We start from the raw sequence: 22972 nt of genomic DNA on the forward strand, positions 1-22972 counted from the left end.
GAAAATCCCATGTCATTCCATGTGCAGCACCTCACACCAGGAGCTTGGTTTAGGTCTTTATGCCCTACTCTGACACAAATACAGTAACAGAGTCAATACCAAGCATTCAAAACTCATAATCAAATAAAAAATTATTTTTAAGGCAATTATCTGTTTTGACCTATCAAAATTAAGGACTCCAAGCATCCATAACCATGAAGGATAGACACTTTCTTTTCAAGTATCAGATGATAGTCCCTTGTAATCACATAACTCCAGCAGCTGAATCTGTAAAAAAACAAACAAACAAAAATGTACACCAAATATTACAAGAGTTGGCAACAGGGAAAACCGGACACCTCACCATCCTATTTGGCAACACTGTGTTGCACTCCCTGGCCTGAATATTTTACAGTCTGATCAGACAAGACAAACAGTCCTATTTTACAAATGAGACACAGAGAGGTTACAGCTTTACTGCTGAAAACTGCCCAGGAGTCTGGATATTTAGTAAAAACATGAGGAGTCCTTGTGGCACCTTAGAGACTAACAAATATATTTGGGCATAAGCTTTCATGGGCTAGAACCCACTTCATCGGATGTATGAAGTGAAAAATACAGGAGCAGGTATAAATACATGAAAAGATGGGGGTTGCTTTACCAAGTGTGAGGTCAGAATAACAAGATAAATCAATTAACAACAGGATACCAAGGGAGGAAAAATGACTTTTGAAGTGGTAAGAGAGTGGCCCGTTACAGACAGTTGACAAGAAGGTGTGAGTAACAGTAGGGGGAAATTAGTATTGGGGAAATTAAGTTTAAATTAATTAGGTTTTGTAATGACCCAATCACTGTCAGTCTTTATTTAGGCCTAATTTGATGGTATCCAGTTTGCAAATTAATTTCAGTTCTACAGCTTTACGTTGGAGTCTGTTTTTGAAGTTTTTTTTGTTGAAGAATTGCCACTTTTAGGCCTGGTCTACACTAGGAGTTTATGACAAATTTAGCAGCGTTAATTCGATTTAACCGTGCAACCGTCCACACCAGGAAGCTAATTAGTTCGACCTAGAGGGCTCTTTAGTTCGAATTCGGTACTCCACCCCGACGAGGGGAGTAGCGCTAAATTCGACATGGCTATGTCGAGTTAGCCTATGTGTGGACGGAAATCGACCTTAGTAGCTCCAGGAGCTATCCCACAGTGCACCACTGTGTTGACGCTCTGGACAGCAGTCCAAGCTCAGATGTTCTGATCAGCCATACAGGAAAAGCCCCGGGAAAATTTGAATTCCTTTTCCTGTCTGGCCAGTTTGATCCTCAATTCCTGGTTGGACATCAGGGCGAGCTCAGCAGCACCGGCAACGATGCAGAGCTCTCCAGCAGAGGGGTCCATGCAATCTCAGAGTAGAAAGAGGGCCCCAGCATGGACTGACCGTGAAGTCTTGGATCTGATCGCTGTGTGGGGCGATGAGTCTGTGCTTTCGGAGCTGCGCTCCAAAAAACGGAATGCAAAGACCTACGAGAAGGTCTCCAAAGCCATGGCACTCAGAGGATACAGCCGGGATGCAACGCAGTGCCGCGTGAAAATCAAGGACCTGAGACAAGGCTACCAAAAAATCAAAGCGGCAAACGGACGCTCCAGAGCCCAGCCCCAGACATGCCGCTTCTACGAGGCACTGCATGCCATTCTCGGTGGGTCTGCTGTTGTACCAATAAAAACCAGCAGGATCTTATTAAGAGGGATAAGGCAAAGATGCCACATTTATTGTAAATACCATAACAAAACAAAAGACAATGTTTTCCTACTTGTTTCTATTACTAATTATTCCTTGTACAAACACACACACATATTCATCCACACAATCATTCATTCAGGTTCTGTATAGATGTTATAGTTACCAGCCTAGATGTTGCTCATGCCAAGTTACTGGCCAGGTACCTTGGTCATGAGGATGGAGCCGAGTCTGTGTCAGATGCATCTGATGCTCCTGGAGGTTGGTATCAGAACCATAGACTCAAAGTCCTCAGTCTTTAGAGTCCAGTTTTATAGGGATTTTTCCCTATGTTAGTTCATAGGAGTTGCCTCATTCTGCTGTTGCTAAATCAATCAGCAGATGGCTGGCTCCATTCTGTCAGATGCTTGTTTTTCCTTCCTTTGAGGTGTAGTGGGTCATCTGGTTGATCCCACTTGACACCTTCTTCAGCCAACACTGAATTCTTCAGACTGGTAACTCCCTAACCATTCAGTCACATACATTCTCTATCTTAATCACATCTATTTCACTGTTTCTTTACTTTTTGGGGTGTTACCAATTTATGTGAGACTCCCTGTCTTTTAACAATCAAAGATAAAGTGAGATGAAAACTTACAGAGGGTGGGGGTCTCTATTTATACACTATAACAGCTACTGTTTTGGCTTACTTAGAGTTAATTAATGTTTAACAAGTTTTATACAAAGTATTTCTTTGAGCAGGCTTCACACAGACACAGCTGGTGGCTTGCAGGTTAGAATCACAAATTTACTTTTAACATAAACCTTTAGTTATGAGGCATCAATTAACAATAAGTCATTTTTCATATAAACCATGTCTAATATAAACCTTCTTTAATATCCCTACACTGCCACCACTGCCCCACCAGTGACTGTGGACTCTGAGGATGGGATAGTGTCGAGGGGCAGTTTCTCGGCGATGTTCGCCGATGGGGAAGATGAGGAAGGGTTTGTGGAGGACGAGGCAGGCGACAGCGCTTACAATACTGCTTTCCCCGACAGCCAGGATCTCTTCATCAGCCTCACAGAGATCCCCTACCAACCCTCCCCGGCCTTTAACCCGGACTCTGAATCAGGGGAAGGATCAGTCGGTAAGTGCTATAAACATGTAAACATTTATTTTTTAAAAAACAGGAATAAAAACTATATGAAAAGAAGGTCAGTGCATATGGGGATAGAACAGAAATCCTCTTGGGAAAGTTCCACGAAGCTCTCGTAGAGGTACTCGAAAAGCCTCCGCAGGAGGTTCCTGGGGAGAGGTGCCTTATTGGGTGCTCCGTGGAAGCACACTCTTCCGCGCCAGGCTATCCTCACGTACAGTGGGAGCATTGGCTCGACGAGCATGGCAGCATAGGGCCCTGGTCTGTGCAGGGTTTCACGCAGCATGCGCTCTCTGTCTCTCTTAGTGACCCGCCTTAGGGTGATCTCGCTCGGCGACTGCTGCATCTAATTAGGGGAATTAGTGTAATGTTACTATTGGGAATGCTTCACTTTTCCTTTGCATAACAATAAGCGTCGTTTAACAGCCACGTGGTGGAGGCTGCAGAGGGGAAGCATACAGGGATCTTTCCCGGGGACAGCTGCGAGGGGGTGGAACAGGGTCAGAGTTTATGCTTTCCAGATTGCCTGCAGCAGGAGGGCACTGCTATACATTAACTTTTAAGCAGCCTAAAGTTTACGGCTTACCAGGCCTGGCTGCTACACGGATTCTGCTGTCCTGCCCCTCTTGTCTGATCTCCAGTGCAAGACCCCAGGCAATGAAAGCAAATGCCGAAAATTCGAACTTGTCCTGAGAGCGCATGAGATAGGTGCCGTGTATGGTCTTGTTCACAGAAACAGACTAGACTGTGTTCAGTGTTCGCAAACATGTATCTTTGCAAGGAAATCACTTCCTTTTTCCCATCACACAGCTGCGTCTGTTTCCCGACCTGCCCCGGCATCCCCCTCACAGAGGTTGGCGCAGATTAGGCGGCGAAAGAAAGAGACTTGGGACGAGATGTTCGCTGAACTGATGGCCTGCTCCAGAGCCGAGGCGGCCCAGCAGAGCCAGTGGAGGGAGACCCTCTCTCAGCAGCAGCGCTCACACAGCGAACGGGAGGACAGGTGGCGGCAGGAAGACCAGCAGGCAACTCAAACGCTGCTTGGCCTAATGAGGGAGCAAACGGACACGCTCCGGCGCCTTGTGGATGTTCTGCAGGACCGCAGGCAGGAGGAGAGAGCCCCCCTGCACTGTATCTGCAACCGCCCTCCCCCGCCACAAAGTCCTGTCCCCCCCTCACCCAAAATCACAAGAAGGAGAGGCGCTAGGGGCCGTGAAAACTGTCACTCCACCCCAGCAGAGCGCTCATGTACCAAACAGCTCTCCTTCCCTAAAGTATGAGAATTGCTTCCCTTCCTGGCTCACCCAATCCCAATCCCAGTTTCATCCCCCAACTGTGTAGTTGAGTATTAAAAATAGTTTGCTGTTAATTACTGTTTCCGTCATGTTTCTCTGCAGAAGACTTTGTGTGAAGGGGGGGAGGGGTTTGTTAATTGCATAGGACAGCCACCATTACCAGGGTACAGACATGGGGGCAGGATCAACAGCAGGTCACACACAGAGTGCAGTCACTAGGCACCCGGGTCACTCTGGGAGGTGTCTGCTGCCCCAGGTCAGTCTGGGAGGTGTATGCTGCTCCAGGGTCCGAGCGCCTGGCATCCACAAATGGCAAGGCAGGCTGCCCTTACCATGCCCTTCCACCGTAGCCATGAGCCTCTCCGATGCCCTGAGCCCCAGCCAGAGCCATCATCCCCCTACACCTACTCACCCTTCCCACACACCTCTCACCCCTTCCTGCAAACCCACCCCTTCCTGCACACCCTCCTGTAACCGTCCTCCCCCCAGAGACCGCTGTAGGAGCAGGAGCCTGTCATTCCTCGAGTGTAGAAGTGGTCTGTACATCACTGCACACCCACCACAGTCTGCATCCCTGTTTGAACCCTTTAACGCGAATTTGTTAGTAAAGAAACTTTGTTAATTAACAATGTTCCAATAACTTTATTTTTAAACGTCTGTTGGAAGGGGGGAAACCTGGTGAACAGGGTATGTAACCGCTGAAAAAAGTCCATAGTAACTGAAACAGGGGCAGGTTCAGCTTCTCTGTAAAGAGACTGGACAGTCATAGGTTACCCTGCTCTCTGAGGAACCTAGCTTTCAAAGCCTCCCAGATGCACAGCGCTTCCCGCTGGGCTCTTCTAATCGCACGGGTGTCTGGCTGAGCGTAATCAGCAGCCAGGCGATTTGCCTCAACCTCCCATTCCGCCATAAAGGTCTCCCCCTTGCTCTCACAGAGATTGTGGAGCACACAGCAAGCTGCAATAACAATGGGAATATTGGTTTCACTGAGATCCGAGCGAGTCAGTAAGCTCCTCCATCTCCCCTTGAGACGTCCGAAAGCACACTCCACCACCATTCTGCACTTGCTCAGCCGGTAGTTGAAGAGTTCTTTGTCACTGTCCAGGGCGCCTGTATAGGGCTTCATGAGCCAGGGCATTAGCGGGTAGGCTGGGTCCCCGAGGATCACTGTAGGCATCTCCACATCCCCAACAGCTATTTTGTGGTCCGGGAAGAAACTACCTGCCTGGAGGCGTTTAAACAGACCAGAGTTCCTGAACACACGCGCGTCATGAACCTTGCCCGGCCACCCGACGTAGATGTTGGTAAAATGTCCCCTATGGTCCACCAGTGCTTGCAGCACCATTGAAAAGTAGCCCTTTCAGTTAATATACTGGCTGGCCTGGTGGGCCGGTCCCAGGATAGGGATGTGAGTCCCATCTATAGCCCCACCGCAGTTTGGGAATCCCATCACGGCGAAGCCATCTATGACGACCTGGACGTTTCCCAGGGTCACTACCTTTGAGAGCAGTAGGTCAACGATTGCGTGGGCTACTTGCATCACAGCAACCCCCACGGTAGATTTGCCCACGCCAAAGTGGTTCGCTACTGACCGGTACCTGTCTGGCGTTGCAAGTTTCCAGAGGGCTATGGCCACTCGCTTCTGCACACTCAGGGCTGCTCGCATCCGGGTGTCCTGGCGCTTCAGGGCAGGGGCCAGCAAGTCACACAGTTCAAGGAAAGTGCCCTTACGCATCCTGAAGTTTCGCAGCCACTGTGATTCATCCCAGACCTGCAGCACTATGCGGTCCCACCAGTCCGTGCTTGTTTCCCGGGCCCAGAATCGCCGTCCCATAGCATGAACGTGACCCATTGCCACCATGATCTCCGCGGCGCGGGATCCCGTGCTTTGTGAGAGGTCTGTGCCACTCTGACACTTCATGTCCTCACCGCGCTGCCGGAGCCTCCTCGCCCGATTTCTCAGCAGCTGACTGTGGAAGAGGTGGATGATAAGGTGCGAGGAGTTGACAACGGCCATAAGTGCAGCGATGATCACAGCGGGCTCCATGCTCGCAGTGCTGTGGCGTCCGCGCTGTCACTGACCAGAAAAGTGCGCTAACAGATTTCCCGCCGGCGCTTTCAGGGAGGGAGGGCGGGAGTGACGGTTGAATGATGACAGTTACCCAAAACCACCCTCGACACATTTTTCCCCCAGCAGGCATTGGGGGCTCTACCCAGCATTCCAATGGGAAGCGGGGACTGCGGGAACTGTGGGATAGCTGCCCAGAATACACCGCTTCCAATGTCGACGCTTGCCCCGTTAGTGTGGACTCACAAAGTCGAATTAGTGTCCTTAGTGTGGATACACAAATTCGACTTCATAAGGTCGAATCCACAAATTCGACCTAGGTTAAATCGAACTACTCTTGTAGTGTAGACATACCCTTGGATGTTGTTGAGTGACCAGAGAGATTGAAGTTTTCTCCTAATGGTTTTTGAATGTTATGATTCCTGATGTCAGATTTGTGTCCATTTATTTTTTACGTAGAGAATGTCCGGTTTGGCCAATGTACATGGCAGAGGTGCATTGCTGGCACATATCACATTGGTAGAAAGGGGCGGCTCTAGGTATTTTGCCGCCCCAAGCACGACAGGCAGGCTGTCTTCGGCGGCTTGCCTGGGGGAGGTCCCCGGTCCCACAGATTCGGCGGCCCGCCTGTGGGAGGTCCGCCAAAGCCGCGGGACCAGCGGACCCTCCGCAGGCATGCCGCTGAAGGCAACCTGCCTGCCGTTCTTGCGGCGACAGGCAGAGCGCCCCCCCGCGGCTTGCCACCCCAGGCACGCGCTTGGCGTGCTGGTGCCTGGAGCCACCCCTGTTGGTAGATGTGCAGGTGAACGAGCCCCTTGTGGTGTGGCTTAGTGAAATTCTTTGTGGGGTCCTGGCTTAAGTGACTTGCCAATGTGCACAAAAGAAATTTAAGGCAAAAGCACGGAACTGAATTTCAGTCTCCTACTGCAAGCACAAAATCATCCTTCCTCTCAAAATTCCTTTAAAATTAAAGAATATAATGTTAGTTTCATAAAGACTGAATACACTATGGTGTTATGCAACTTTTTGCCATGCCATGGCAAGAAGCAAATCTCTAAACATACTCTTACACCACGTCTGTGCTTTTGTTATAATATAGCCCTTTTTTAGTTTGTTTTTAGTAGTTGACATGGTTTTAATTTTTTTATAAAATATTACTTAGAAAAGCCTATATACATTTTTATTTTATATCAATTATGTACATTTATTGGATTATGCTATTGTTTTGTAAACGGTAAAATTTCAATTTAAAAAAAATCACTCAAATGCGTACAACTGTTCTTTGAACAGTGAAACAAGTTGCAAAACTAGCTTGTAGTGATAAAAGCTGTTGACATTTAAATTGTCAGGCTAAAAACCAGGCATCAAACTCAAAGCTAACGAACAGGCTCAGCAATTTTGACTACAGTGCACTTGCGCTGCTTACATCAGGACTAAATTTGACCTTATATATATTTTTAAAATTCGTTATGCTAGTTACTAACATCCTAAATTATTAAAATTGAAAGGATGATATATTTATTTGTTCATTATTTATGCAGTTTACTGTTTACATTTCACTCCTTTTGGACAGCAAAAGTAGATTGGGTAAAGCCTACCTCTGATGTGTGAGCCAAACAGCAAGCTCTATAGGTTGAGTTGCTATGTGACCTTGGGCAAGTAATTTAACATCTCTGTGCCTCAGTTTTCCCATCAGTAAAAGGGGAGCCTGCTTTGAAAGCTATGAATGAAAATTATATAAGCGTTAAGCATTATTAAAATAAGTAGACATTTTTTCTCTTAATATATATTGCTGTTTGGTTGCCATGTTGAGGTATCTGCAAGGGCGATTCATTTCTGTGGCAGCAACTTTGCCCTTTGCCTTTTTGTTTTTCTGCCAACTCTTTGGGTTTTCTTCATGCAGCCAACAAAATAGGAATCCCATTTTACATGATCTTAAAAGACTAAAAATATGCATGCAGGTGCGTTTTGCAGAGACAGTAGAGAAGTGGTGAGTGACAGACTGCTATGTAAGCAGATATTTTTTCAAGCAGAAAATACAGCTGGTGGCAAAGCTTAACCCTGCATTTCTATGTCAAAGTTAATTATAAAGAGTATAAAACAAAGCAAAAAGGAGGAGGTGGTTCAGTTCAGGCTATGGGCCAGGGCTTAAGCAAACAACCAAACGAAACACCCTTTTAAAAACATTTGCAAGGTCTCTTCTCCTGAATAATGTCATTTTTAAATAAAGGGAGGTTTGGCTGAATGGAAAAGAGACTGAATAATATTTACTAGATCTTCGCTGTGAGGACTGGTGGAAAAGCAGGCATTTTCATTATCTTGTTTTTCCATTTATGATGTGAGATGGGGTGGATATACTAAGTGATTTGTCCTGGAAAAATAAAAATGGATTTCTCCTTTTTCCCCTCAGGTTCCATACCCTGGGCCATATTCATCCCACATGTAACTCTATTGAAGTCAGTAATGAAAATGGATATGAATTCAGGGATGAATTTGCCCCAATATGCTCACTATCACAGCAATGGAGATAGAATTCTATATTGTTAATAGGCTCAAGAAAGAAAACTTCTGCTTGAAGTTTAAGATTCAAATTTTTAAAATTAAAAGGAAATTAAAAGCAGTACACTACGACCTACAGCAATATGTTGTGGGGTAAATTGTTTACCCAGCATGAATGTGAAGTGGTCAGATTGTCTATGGTGACATGAAAGATGACTAGTAAAGCATTAATTCCACACCCCCAAATTTTGCCCTTAGCTTCTTATTATGCACATCTATGTTCTCAAAGATTGTGCCACAGTGATTTTCTTTGGTTTCCAATACTGCCTTACACTGCAGACCACTCCCCAACTCCTCTCAGTGGTACAATTACTGGAGCTGATTGACAAAATTGCCATTACCAGAGTAATGAGCCAACAAGTCCATCAACCCTGTATTTTAGTGGTTCTCAAACTTTTGTACTGGTGACCCCTTTCACATAGCAAGCCTCTGTGTGCAACCCCCCTTTTAAATTAAAAACACTTCTTTACATATTTAACACCATTATAAATGCTGGAAGCAAAGTGGGGTTTGGGGTGGAGGCTGACAGCTCGCGACCCCCCCGTGTAATAATCGTGACCCCCTGAGGGGTCATGACCCCCAGTTTGAGAACCCCTGCTGTATTTGCCTCTTTTAATTGAGAGATGAGATACACCAGTTGAAGAGCCCTGGAAATTGAATCCCTCTATTTCCCAAAAAGATATCACAGGCAGCAACAGCATATGTTTCCCACAGTGCCCTCACAAGTGGGGTTTAGACTGAGAGCAGTTTAGAGTTACGCACTTATGATCATTTGGAAAAGCAGTGCCTCTATTACTGTTGCCAGTCATCAATCACAGTGGTATTGTCACAAATGGAAAGATGAAGAAAAAACAAAGAAACCGGGAGGTGTTAAAGTTGCTGAACATATATATATTATTTTTAACCAGGAAAGCGCAAAGGTGAGGTGAACAGAGTGCTCATTGTAGGTCTCAGAGGTGTGATTTCTCAGATCTCAGCAAGACAGTAACTGCTAAGGTAAGCACCAAAGTAATCCTAACAGCTAACTAAGCAAACTTCAATAGCAAGGATGCAGAATCAGCATCACTTATTTCTATAGTATTCATCATCACTTTGAAAGAGCTTTAAAGAGTTACAAAACTATATATGTTGAAGAATCATTCCTCCTACAATTGAAAGGAACCACCTTTGGTGTTTTTAAACAGCACTTAGTAACCCTATATGGTCATTTAGGACAACAAGTAACGGAGGAAAGCTTACTTAAGCAGTGAAGGAAGATTAGGAAAGCAGAATGTAATTGCCTCAAAGAGAAATTGACTAGGAAACGTAGAGAGACATACCACACTAATTTAAAAACAAAACAACAGCAACACACATCATGGGATTTTTTTAAATACACAAGGGATGTTAAATCAAGGTTCTGATATCAATAGTTTGAGCAGAATTTGGCCCATTTTGTACAGAGATCACTTCACTCATTATTGAAATGCAGCCACCTCCAGAATGGAGGCATTTAACAGCACTCAGCAATACTACACAGCTTAGGATAAGAATTAAAGACAAAAGACAGATACTGTAGCCAATTGAAAATGAAAGCAGGGCTGAATTTCCTTGTAAATTGGGAATAAAGACCATGTTATTAAAAGAGACGCAGAATCCTTATTGGCCACCATGGTCAGGAACTCTATTGTATATCTTGGGAAAGCCACCATCCCCATCAGAAAACTGGCTCACAAAAGAAGCAAGATACTTGCAAAATTCTGTGATATATGTAATATAAGTAATAAATGTTGTGGCTCACTGGATGTATGCACAAAACTGATGCTCTACAGCAGAGATTGCCAAACATATAGCAATAACTTGGACTAGATCTTGTGTCCATCAGCCATGCCACTATTTTGGGGTTTCTCTGTAGGTCTTTTTTCTCAAATTCAAAAGATATCAGTTAGAATCATGTGACTTATTTGATTTACAAAAGCAAGCAAACAAAAATGACTATTGCAACCTAGTGTAACATTTCTAACTAGAGGACATGTGGATAAGGTTTTCAAACTGAAAGACTCTCTAAAACACAACTCTCAATGAAATCAAGGATGTTAACCTTCATTATAAATTAAGACTGATGGGAAACAGTGCATGTTTCTGCTTAAGTGATAGCAGAACTTCCTCTTTTTTGGTAATTTCATATAAGACCTTGTTTGTTTCTTGTTCAGACTCACTTCCTCTATTGAGTTTTACTTCTCTTAACGAGGGAGGACCCAGTGATTCACTGGTGACTGATGATGTGTTGGGAAACATGTTGGTTTGATTAGCTGTAGATGGTAGGATGGCACAGTTGCATATTTTTTTCCATGTGTTGTATGTTCATTACATACAGCACCATGCAGAGAAAAAAACATTTTCAAGAGGCAGCAAGTTTCCAGCAGTATTTACCTATCTCACAGTGCAAGGATTCAGATTTTACCATTCCTACGTTTTCTACTATGCATCCACCTCAAGCAGTGACATTGGCTCCAAGGAGTTAATTACATGGAGGAACCCTGTTCCTTCCTCCCTGGTGATGAGACCCTTGCCTGCTGTGCAGATGGTTCATTACTATTACATGGGAGAGGTGGGATTTGAAAACCCATTCAGGGAATCTCCACCCCTTCAAACTGCAGAATCCTGGTCTGATGAGACTCCTTCTGCAACCCCGTGCAATTGGGCTTGAGTATGCTCCATTTGCCATGATCTCAAAGAGCAGAAGCCCAGCCTCACAGCTGCCATGGAGTGGCTTCACTGACACTGGAGCTTGGGAGAGGCACTTTTGAAAATGTTGGTCTCAATGTTTACTTACCATTACTTGCATGTGTATCACTGGCAATGCTAGAAAAGAATATTTGGATTTGATGAAGGTGGGATAGGAAAGCCAATAAAAACATTCACAATGGTGTTTAAAAATCTGAGAGTGCCTCATGTCAATACTAGCAAGGTGTGATTCTCATAGTGTTTGGAGGTTTTGAGTTTTTTGGGGTCAACAGCCCAAAGTTAATACATGCTTATTCAACTTTATCCAAGCTTTTGAGATTTCCAAACTGCGCTTGTAATCCCCTTGCACAATTATAGTTATATTCAGATGTCTAAAGCATATGGTGCTCCAGCATTTCCAGTTCTTGCTTCTTCCAATTCGACAAATAATTGAGACACCTTTCTCAAAAAAAACCGCTTCCTCTTCAGTATTTCCAGTTTAGTGTCATAACTTTCATCATACCATTTACTGCTGAATAGATTACAGTTTTGGTTTTTAAAACTCTTTGTCCCTTTGTTGACCGGCCCCTTCTTAACATTTTTAGCTGCTGTGCGTACTTGGTATTGCTGAGGGAAATAAGCACTTTCTTGCAGAACTGTTCTCACAACTTGCAAAACTCTTTCAAATCATATGTTGGCAAAGAGACTAAAATCACTGGTGATGTGAATAACTGATTAAGTTACATATTACATAAGATAGTCAGAAAATGGGTGTAAGTGGTAAAGCAGCATAACTTGCATTGATCTGGGGATGGTGGCTATGCAAAAGAGGTGTAGCAGGAAAAACATTTAAGGGTGCAAGATAAGGAAGGTACAAGATAAGAGCCTCTCCCCTCCCCCAACACATTAACTGACACTATTTTCAACATTGCTGGGGTCAAATTCAACACTGGTAGAAGTAGGAGCATTTTTCAGTCTTAACCAATGGAAACAAATAATAAAATATCAGGGTTGGAAGGGACCTCAGGACATCATCTAGTCTAACCCCCTGAATCACTATGCTTAAGAGCCTGGTGATTTTTCTTAAAGATCACAGGTTATTCATATTTCCCCATGAACACAGCTGTCCAGGGCTGAGCTTTGGAGCCAGAACAGTGGCTATAGCGCCTTGATTTTTCCGAGGACTTCAGATCACTTTGCAGCTGGAGTTGGAGGAATGGAATCGAGACCACCCTAGAAAGAAAACTAGGCTGCCCGAAGCTCTCTCCCAAACAACTGCCTGCACCTTAGTTGGTTCCAATACAGAATAACTAGTATTATCTCTAGGCAGGAGAAGCAACTCAACAGTGTGAAAGGCACCAGAGGCTAGTGGACTAAAAATGGGGCGGGGGAGAAGACAAAGGTGGCTCCAGTTTCTCTGCCATAGTTTCCCCATCTGTAAGACATGGGTAATATTACTGATCTACAGTACGACGACTGTTGTGATGAGGAAGCAGTGAACGGTTTTAGCATTCTATGCCTCCCCACGGCAGAGGGCCTAATGGGCCAAAAGCTTACTTGGAAAATTTTCAAATGCAGAACATTTTTTAAAAGGTTGGCAATGATGCACAAATCCCAGCTCAAGGAACTCAGCTCTACTTCTGCATCAGGAAGGTTGTGGAGTATGGGGGGAAAAGGATGGGAACCTAAACTTCCTCCCCTCAGCACATACACTTTTTTATTTAAAATGACTGTTAGTTTAGGGCATATCCTAAAGAATCATCTGGCTAGCCCCTCGTGCTCAAGCCAACTCCGAGCACAGTAGTATAGTCACAGTGAATGGAAAATCCACTTACATTTGTCAGGGGAGTGGCAGACAGCCTCAAAATACAAGGACTGTGGCTGCCCAAGACTTCTGCTTTGTTGCTTTAACCCTTTACATTATTTTAAGATATGAAAAATGAGGAAAAAAGTCAAAGGTGAGTTCCCAGAGAAGCACATTGTAACCACAGATGATGAAAAAAATAGACTGTGGCATTTCAGGTTGATTATCATCTCAAACTAGATTCCTTTTGCCCTGTGCTTTGTCCAATGCATTTATAAGTTAAACAGGCTCATCATTATTAGGAACCCCCATAGCATAGAAAGATTTTGCTATTCATATATTTTCCCTTTTCACATGGCTGAGGCTTTCATCTCTGATTCCATGTCATTTGTATACCCCTGTTGAATTCTTTTACTGAAATGTGAAACTTTTTGCAAGCAGATACTTTACTTTGGCATATATTAGGTTTTATTATTTCCACAATAAGATCCCATTTGCTATTCACCTATAATCTTGACTGTATCGACATGTTCTCGTTATTACAGTCAATTTAATTAATGTACAAGGTAATGTGGTCAGTGCACACTTCACACAGGAGGAACGTATGTATGAATTAATGGTTTGTAATGAATAGATCCATTTCCTGAGTACAATGTCCGGAATTAAGATATTATGAGGTTGTTGTTCATGAGACTCTTACACATATGCAGTACAGAGCAAGCTTGCTAGAAGGTTAAAATACCAGAATGGCAATATATTTTAGCCTCACTGAAAGGCTACCACATAAGAAAATGGGATATTCCACTTTCCTTCAAAAAGAGAGTTGAAAGTTTCACAGAGATCCACAGATCAATCAAAATAAGAATTATTGTGTTACAGGAAAATCACAGCATAATAATCATCTCCTTTGACATTGAAATAACATGTAAATGTAACGTACTGCAGGGAATTATTGTCTAATCTTTGGCTGCCCTGTTAGCACAGTATGAATGGTATTACAGTCTTAACTCTAAATTTGCTACTTTTTGTGGGTTTAAAGATGTTAGTGTTAAAGTCTGACCTTAATTTGAAACCCATTGGACTTGAGTATTGTTGTGAGGGACCAATCTGAGGATAGACTTGTGCTCTTCATTGTTAGGGTGACCAGACAGCAAGTGTGAAAAATCGGGACATCTGGTCACCCTATTCATTGTTTTATTTGAACAGAGACCCCTGTGCTGGTGATAAGGGCCACATAAGGACATAGATATCAGTAAGGCAATGTTAACTTTGCTCTTGACATCAGTGGGGGCAGGATTAGACTATTAGGAGTGAAAACCTGGCCCCATTGACTTCAATGGGGCTAAGATTTCAATTGTAGGTACTGGGGTTTTCATTCCCTGTCTGTCTGGGAGGTTTTTTGTATATAAGGACTAGACGACAATAAAATAGTCATGATGAATGCAATACAGCAAGATGCTGAGCACTTCGTACAAGGTGATTAGACCCTTCAGTTCCCATTGACTACACCACTCACAGGACTGAGTCCTCAAAAGTGTTGACAAGAACGAGTGCAACAGTCTATAAATTAACTCTGGTATAAATACTGTCTAGAGTTGGACAGGCTTTTTAAAGCATATTATTTAGTTGGCTTTGTTATTGATAGTCAATTTATTATAGGCAGCAGATGTAGTGACACCTATAATTAAGATTGCCTGATGCTTTCCATGATAAGATCCTGTTTTCAGCTGCTTATAATTTTGCCATTTGATCTGAAGTTGTCTATGTCAGGTGTCTGCATTTTTTGTGGACAGTGCAGCAAAAATGATTTAGCCCATTCTAAGCATGAGTTTCAGAAAAAAAGTTTTGCTGATATTGGAAAAATTCTTATACCTGTTTCATTGAGAAGCTCTTGCTTGCTTTGGAGCAGGCACTTAAAATTTGAGAAAGAATTTGCTCTGGCATCAGGGATATGTATTTTTTACATCCCTGTGAATATCTGCCCATCAGGAGTCCCTAAAAATCTGAGTTTGCACATGCTCAGCAGAGATTTGTTAGAGTTGGGCAACTAAATTCTCAGATTACTGAATGAGGCAGGGGTCCTGTGGAAAAAGATAATATGTGATCATGTAATTAAAGATCGTAATACATATTCACAGCAAGCCTAATTAGCATTGTATAGGCAACTTTAATTCATTTCCTAACTTTTGAGTTCTTGACTCTGTGAACTTAATGTTCTTGCAACATTTGTGTGTGTGTAGGCAGTGCCAAACAGCAGATGGAATTTATTGTAAAGCTGGGTTAGTTATAAATCTAAATAAATTAAAAAACTTAAGAGTTACAGGGAACCAAAAGCCTAAAAACCAAAACATGGAGTCTTTTTACCAAGTAAGGCAGATATTGACAAAATATTTGTTGGTAGTTGTTTTGATTTCCAGATAAAAACTTCTTATGAGGGCAGTAAGGATGCATAAGCTGCTCTTGGTTAGGTATACAACAAGACATTTTAGACCAAATCCTCTGTTGGATTGCATTGAAGCCAATGCAACACCCCCAGCTGAAGATTTGCCCTTTTGCCTCTCATTTAAGATCTCATAACTCTAGGAAAAGGCAAATGCTAACTCTTCCATCTCACAAGTATTTAAAGCAATTCCCAGATCAGTTATCATAGTGCCTTTGGTGCTGCTATATTTCAACACACAGTCTGTCACAATAAAATACTTTTAAGGAACTTTAATGGGAGCCAGTGTTCTCTGTCTGAATTTGCACTGGCTGGACCATGATCAAAGTCATGGAGTTAATGAACACTGAATGCTCCAGCTCAGCAGATGGATTTTCTTTCTTGTCGCATAGTCCCCAGCCATTCAGTGCTCCATATAAGGATTCCTTTGTGCTCATTAAGCAACTACTAGACAGCACTTGAGTCATGCCCCAATGCTGCTTAATGTCATTTTGGCCGTTTTTTTGGGAAGCTGGAATGGTACTTCCGGTATTTGCATTCCAGCACTACTGTTTTTAGGACTGGAGCACTGCTTGTGGATACTAGCGATGTATGTTATTTTACTTTGCCAAAAGTACTGTGGTCTCCCAGACACAATGTGCTGAAGGGGTAGCATGCAAGTCTCTTAATTGCTTCTCTGTTTTCATGAGCTTCCACATTTGGATCAGTGGCAGAATAAAGAGTTGGAATTTATGGATAGTTTGAAAAACATTTTCAAATACCGTGGATCCTCAAGTACTAAAATTTCCTTGCCCCTCTCCTATTGTGCCCCCAAAATCATTATGGTTATTTCACTATGACTCTAATTCTAGCTGCACTTGGACACACCAAGCAATTATAGAGCAAGAAGAAGGATACCACAGTTGCCAAGTTGCTCAGTACCACCACAGTTGCCAAGAATCATATCCTTTCTGTATGGAAAAGTGCTAGAACTCTGGATTCATCTCAACTATATAATGGTCTTTTGGAAACAGCCAAATGTGAGAGCATGTCTTTCATTAGAGTGAATAAACTCCACCTATAAACACATCTAGCAAGATCTTTAAGTTATACGTGGACTACTCAGACTGCACTGTCACCTTTTATTAATAACAGTGCAGCTTGGATGCCTTTAAAACCATTACAGATACTGGCTTCTATCCTAGATGTACTAGAGCCAACTGCTGCAGTGCGACTCAGGCAAAACTTCCATTGAAGTTTGAGCCTAAAGTGAAAGCTAAACCTAAAGCTCCGGTCATTTTGCTGTGGCTGTTTGTTCTCCATGTGATCAGCCTTGGTCTCATAGAAGTCTATAGCAAAAGCTCCCCTTGATTTGAATGAGAGCAGTATTGGGCCCCACGTGTGATAAGAAATTTCCCACTATAGCTGCCAGGAGCAAGGTTTCCTTTGAATGAAACCTTGGGCCTGATTCTCCATTGCCCTGTAACTTGTACAGTCATTTACCCCACTACAAAAAGCGTGTAAAGTGCTACCATGTTGATTGGGTAGCATTTCACACCCATTTGCCTTTATCTAAATAACTGCACAAGGTGCATGGTAACAGAGAATCATGGCCCTTGTCTAGGACATGCTGCCTTGTCTAGGTCTGTCAGATATTATTCCTTCTTTGTGCTTCAATTCCATGTGTCCATATATCAGAGGAAGACAGTGTGGCTAGAAAAATAAGGGAAAAATTAATTGAAATTGTGTTTCTGACTAACTGTGGAGACGCCACAAAGAGTAGCTTTACGTCTGATGGAAGCTACTGTTTTATATATTTTGGCTTGTGCATTTTCTGTTAAGGAGTCCATAAAGGTAGAAATATTCCTGTGTTATATCAAGGTTTATTCTGCATTCCTTGACTGCATAATTCACTTATAATATTGTCATTGTCATATGGTTGTAAACAATACCTTGTTTATGTTCAGTGTTCTGCATAAATATACATGCTACTCTGTTTCTACCAGTGACTCAGTTAAAATGTATCAAACATTTAAAAATTAAAAATGAATACATCTCTGTACAGATTTGATGCTCATGTGACTTTATGATATTGCCTCACTTATAATATCACATAATTGTTGAATGCAGGGCTGAATTTGATATGTGGAGAATTTTCCTTAACTTTCTTAGATAGAAATTTAGAGTATTATCTGGACACCAATTATAGTATTTTTTTGGTGAAACAAAAAACATACACACCGAGAAGTGCTTAGATATAGATACTATAGAGAAAATATATACTGCATTGGCATTTGCTGTCAAAAACAAGATAAACGGAAACTAGGAACTAGTTTTTTCCATTTTGTTTTCTATACACAAGGGAGAAGAATTAAGACTGAAAAACAGGGCCTTTAACACTCTTCATTCAGGCAAAAATCCTCTTGAATTCTAAAGGAGCTTTTTCTGAGCAAGGTGTGTTAAATAATGCCCAAAATATTGGCATAAATTTAAACCAGACATGGATCAACAACAAAACTGGTAATTAGACAGAATGGATCCCTGAGCAATCTTCTTTTGCCCTGGAGGACAGTAATATGTCTGTTTCCCTACAGTAAATGTCACAGGAAGTTATTGAATATTTTGTCTCTCTACTTTCAAGTAAATCCAAGTAGAATTCCCATATATCCTTGCAGATTAGAGTTTAATTTATAGTTTCCTAAGTAGCTGGCAGACTGTACAGAGCAGAGGAATAGAAGTATGTAGTATTATAAAAATAGTTTTCATAGGAGGAACACAAGAAATCTAGGTTCTGATGATGAGTGTGGATGGGGTTCACAGTCACCCATTAAAAAGCCTAAAATACTAGATGGGACTTTGAACTCTAGTCCAACTGATTTTCCTTGTAAACACACTATCACTATTGTCAGGAAATCAAAGGAATTTATTAATACCACTGCACAAGCAGCAGACTTATTGGAAGCAAGGATTAAAAGGGTATGATTGCCATCTGTTATTCTAAACCAAATTCAGACATCAGACAAGATCAGAAACTGCTCTTCAAATATTTTTTTTGTGGGGGGGAAGGTGGGTTAAAAACATAAAACCTATTTATCTGTTCTCATACAGAGGATGTACATAACCTGTCAGTCAACATGGACTAAACAAACAGTGGACTTCCCCCTTGTCCCTTGGCCTATTCTTACAATGCCCTCTGAAGAAAGATTAAACCACATAAGGCTAAATCCTGCAGTCCTCACTCAATCCAAGGTCTCACTTAAGCTACTGGTGCTCTATAAATAAACATTGCAACAATGTCAGAGATTAAACTTCTCTCTCTATTGAAATCAATATTGGAGATGGGAAGCCACAGCGGGGATACATTTCTCTTGCTAATGATTTCACAATAGCCCATTGCTGAGAAGTACCTAAGGGACAAGGATAAGTGATAGCTGCTCATGAGCAGTTAGCAGCTGACATTTGAGCTCTGGTGTTTAAGAGAGGTTCATGGTGGGGTACCTTGCGTGCTGCAGTGCAACTAGAAAAGGGGAACAATCCATTTGCCCCCATGGCCACAGCACATTCAGCATCTAGAACCAAGCAAGGGAACATGGTAGATCATCTCTATACCACCAAATGCATGAGCACTTCCAGTAGTTCAAATCTTCCCTAGCTGCTTGGAGGCTCTATTTTCTGATATGTTTTGCCTATGTAGCCTGTGAAGCACTACCACCACCACCAGCTTGGATCTCGGTTAATACTTGCTAATGTTTTTGTTTGTCGGTCAGATGCCACATTAATTTACATGCTGGAGTACTTAATACAGTAAAGACTTCAATATCTCTGACAGTAGTTCACAGTTGAGCCAAGTCCTTGAAACCCTCCAATGTCATTACAGAAAGTGCACGTGCATTTTAACAGCTGCCGTTCATTTGAAATTTCTAACAGGAATAAGGCTTTTTTGGAAGAAATGTAGCTGGTTTAGTTTAATATCCTCTTTCCTGCACGGTGGGCAGGTGCCATGAACTCAGGACATGAGCCACTGCGGTGCATTGTGAAGAGATTCTTATAATCCACCATATAATAGGTGAAATTCTACTGCTATTTGACTTGACATAACCTACAGAGCCATCAGCAAAATGGGTTCAAAAGGCTCACTCAATTTTCTCGTGAAGTTGTGCTGATTTCTTTAAACATTAATGTTGGCATGTATTGGCAGAGTTGTCTGCAGAACCAGCAGAGAGTCCACAGATGCAATGATCATAGAAGCTAAACTACTCTCTCACCCCAAGAGATGATTCTTTCTGACCTGGTCCAGGTCAGCGTTGAGGCACTCTAGCCCTACACTATGTGGGAGCCTGTCCTGCTGGTGCTCATGCTGAGCCTCTTTTGTGAGTAAATAGAAGGGATTGACTTCCAGGATTATCAGTCGAGTACCTTTCATCAGCTATAAAAAAAAAAACAAAGCAAACAAACCACTCCCACCATATTGGTTGGTTTCATATGTCTGAAACGGAATATATTCTTACAGAGGTTTAAGTTAGTTGATCCAGAGAATCCCACAATTTCTGCAGCATAGACAATTTAGAAAGCTTCATCAATGAAGATGTTAAATTATCCTTCCCCCCTTTCTAATTTATAGGGTGGCTATAGACAGACAAAATGTTTTCCCACTAAAACTCAAAGAACGCCCCCCCCTCAACTATTCAGTTATTCCAACAAGAATGCTAAATACAACACCACCAGTGAATTTTGTGTGGTGGATACTAGTTGTCTGTCTAAACTGAGCTCACCTGCTCATTTTACACAGGCCAGTAAATAGCCGCTTGCTGTTGCGGACTTCTGCACTCTACTAATCTAGACTAGATTCATAACTGAGATCTGAAAGACCCATTACCAATCTCCTTGGCTATCCATTCTCTCTCTGTTCTTTTTTATAAACACTTTATACAAAAATTTGAACGGGTACATCTTTAGTACCTAAAGTACAAAGCCAGTCTCTCTCCTTTTCAGAGGTTATGCAAGACTTGTCTGGGGGATGTGTGTGAGAGAGGTGAGGACAACATTCTGTTGGTAAAGCAGCCAGTAAGAAAATGCTGAAGATGCAAACACCATATTGCATAATCTAAGCACAGCTATTTTGTAGCTACTTCAGTTCCCTCTTTCCTCAGAGCTGCATTAAATGTGAGGGGTGGGAAGCAGAAAGTTTTAGCTCATAAGGTGTGGTCCTGAGAGCCTTCACTCCCATTGGTACTCAGCACCTCACTTCGCATCTCAGAGGATCAGGCCACAGTCTACAAAAGCATGGCAATTCTTAGCAAAAGAACCATTCACTTGTGTTCACAATAGCTAAGTGTGTTCCTAGCAGTACTTTATCTACCAGTGCACATGAGTGATGGGATTTTCAAAGAGCACTAAGGAAATTCCCCCCCAAAAGTCAATGGGAGTTGGGGACTGAAAAAAGTTTTATCTTAATTTCCTTTTACCCATTAATTTTTTTAAAAGGCGGCAAGTCCAGTGTTACTAATCTCCCACCTCCATTGTATGTCCTCTCTAAAGACCATTCCCTTTATCTTCTGCCCATAGAGATGGCATGTAAATAAATAGAAGGTTGCTGTAATTGAACCATCATCTAATCAGGGTGGGACAAATTCCACCCATATATCTGTCTACAGCGGAGTAGGCAACCTATGGCATGCATGCCAAAGGTGGCACACGAGCTGATTTTCAGTGGCACTCACACTGCCCAGGTCCTGGCCACCGGTCCAGGGGGCTCTGCATTTTAATTTAATTTTAAATGAAGCTTCTTAAACATTTAAAAAACCTTATTTACTTTACATACAACAATAGTTTAGTTATATATTATAGACTTATAGAAAGAGACCTTCTAAAAACATTAAAATGTATTACTGGCACGCGAAACCTTAAATTAGAGTGAATAAATGAAGACTCGGCACACCGCTTCTGAAAGGTTGCCGACCCCTAGTCTACAGCATCTGGGTCACATCTCCACCACTCTGATGTCAGCAGGATATAACCTTTTACAGAACCATTCCAATCCCATGACTGATGCTCTAACTGTGAGCCTTCTCTGTTTTGGTTCCTGTGCTTTACAGTTTTAAAATATGTTCATCCTAAACAATGTTCAAGGATGCACTCAGCATTCAGGCCTCCGTGTGGTCTAGCCATTAGAGTGAGACAAAGTGCCTTCTTTTATAAGCCTTGGTTATATGTGCATGGAGAGAAGTGCCAGATTAGTAACACTGGATCCACAGCCTTTAAGAAAATGAATGGGTCAAAGGAAATTAAGATAAAACTTTTCCCCCCCAAAAAGTCAATGAGAGTTGGGCACTGAATTTCCTTAGTGCCCTTTGAAAATCCCATCACTCATGTACAAATAGCCGTTTGAGGACAAAGTCATTCAACTGACATGCAATTGTAGTTAGTGTGTGCACAAGTTAGACAACATCTGCAGTTTTTTTTTTTAAATCAGTCCTTCAATATCCAAAGCCAAACTCCAATATGCAGTTTTTTACATTGCAGATATGCTGGTGACTCAGATGTTTATATAATGTCAAAAAAAAATTTCCTTTCCACTTCAAACCTAAAAGAATAATCAATACCTGAGTATCTGGAAACTTCCTATCATGAAGCCTACAATTCACCATTTAAATTACTTTAATTGTAATTTGTTTTAAAATATGTCCTGGTGCCATCTGAAAGATCTATAATTAAGTACCCTGGGTAACTAATTACGCACAGACACACTCAGAATTAGTAACATCTGAAGCTAAAACATCACCTTAAGTGAAATGTGTAACTTTAATCTACTTCCATATTATTATTATGCAAAAACAACACACAGATGCCTAACAGAGTCTCAGAACACAAGGCAATAGAGACATAACCACACTCAGGGTGGCAGTTAAAAAAAAGAAGTTTTTAAAAAAGGCTAAGCAAAGGTATTTTAAAATTTGATCAAATTAGAGGTACAGAGAGTATACAGAAGTTCCTGGGGTTATTAGTCTCCCAGGTATCACGAGAGAAAGGTATGAGATCTGTACATGTTCTATTCAAACTCCTTGAAGCAAGGGGTGATTAATGAAAACAGTTCATTTGGAATTGCAGTAACCAAAATATAACAGATGCCAAAGTAAGAACACTAATGGGGAAATTTAAAAATGTACAAAGGGAAGTTAGTTGCCCAACTCAGACTGAAAAGTCCCTTTGTAAATATCCTCCAAAAGCCTCCAGAAAAATTAATCCAGCTAATCATTATTTCCAGGAACTCTGC

The sequence above is a fragment of the Mauremys mutica genome, chromosome 6, assembly GCF_020497125.1.
Source record: "Mauremys mutica isolate MM-2020 ecotype Southern chromosome 6, ASM2049712v1, whole genome shotgun sequence".
Classification (NCBI taxonomy): domain Eukaryota; kingdom Metazoa; phylum Chordata; order Testudines; family Geoemydidae; genus Mauremys; species Mauremys mutica.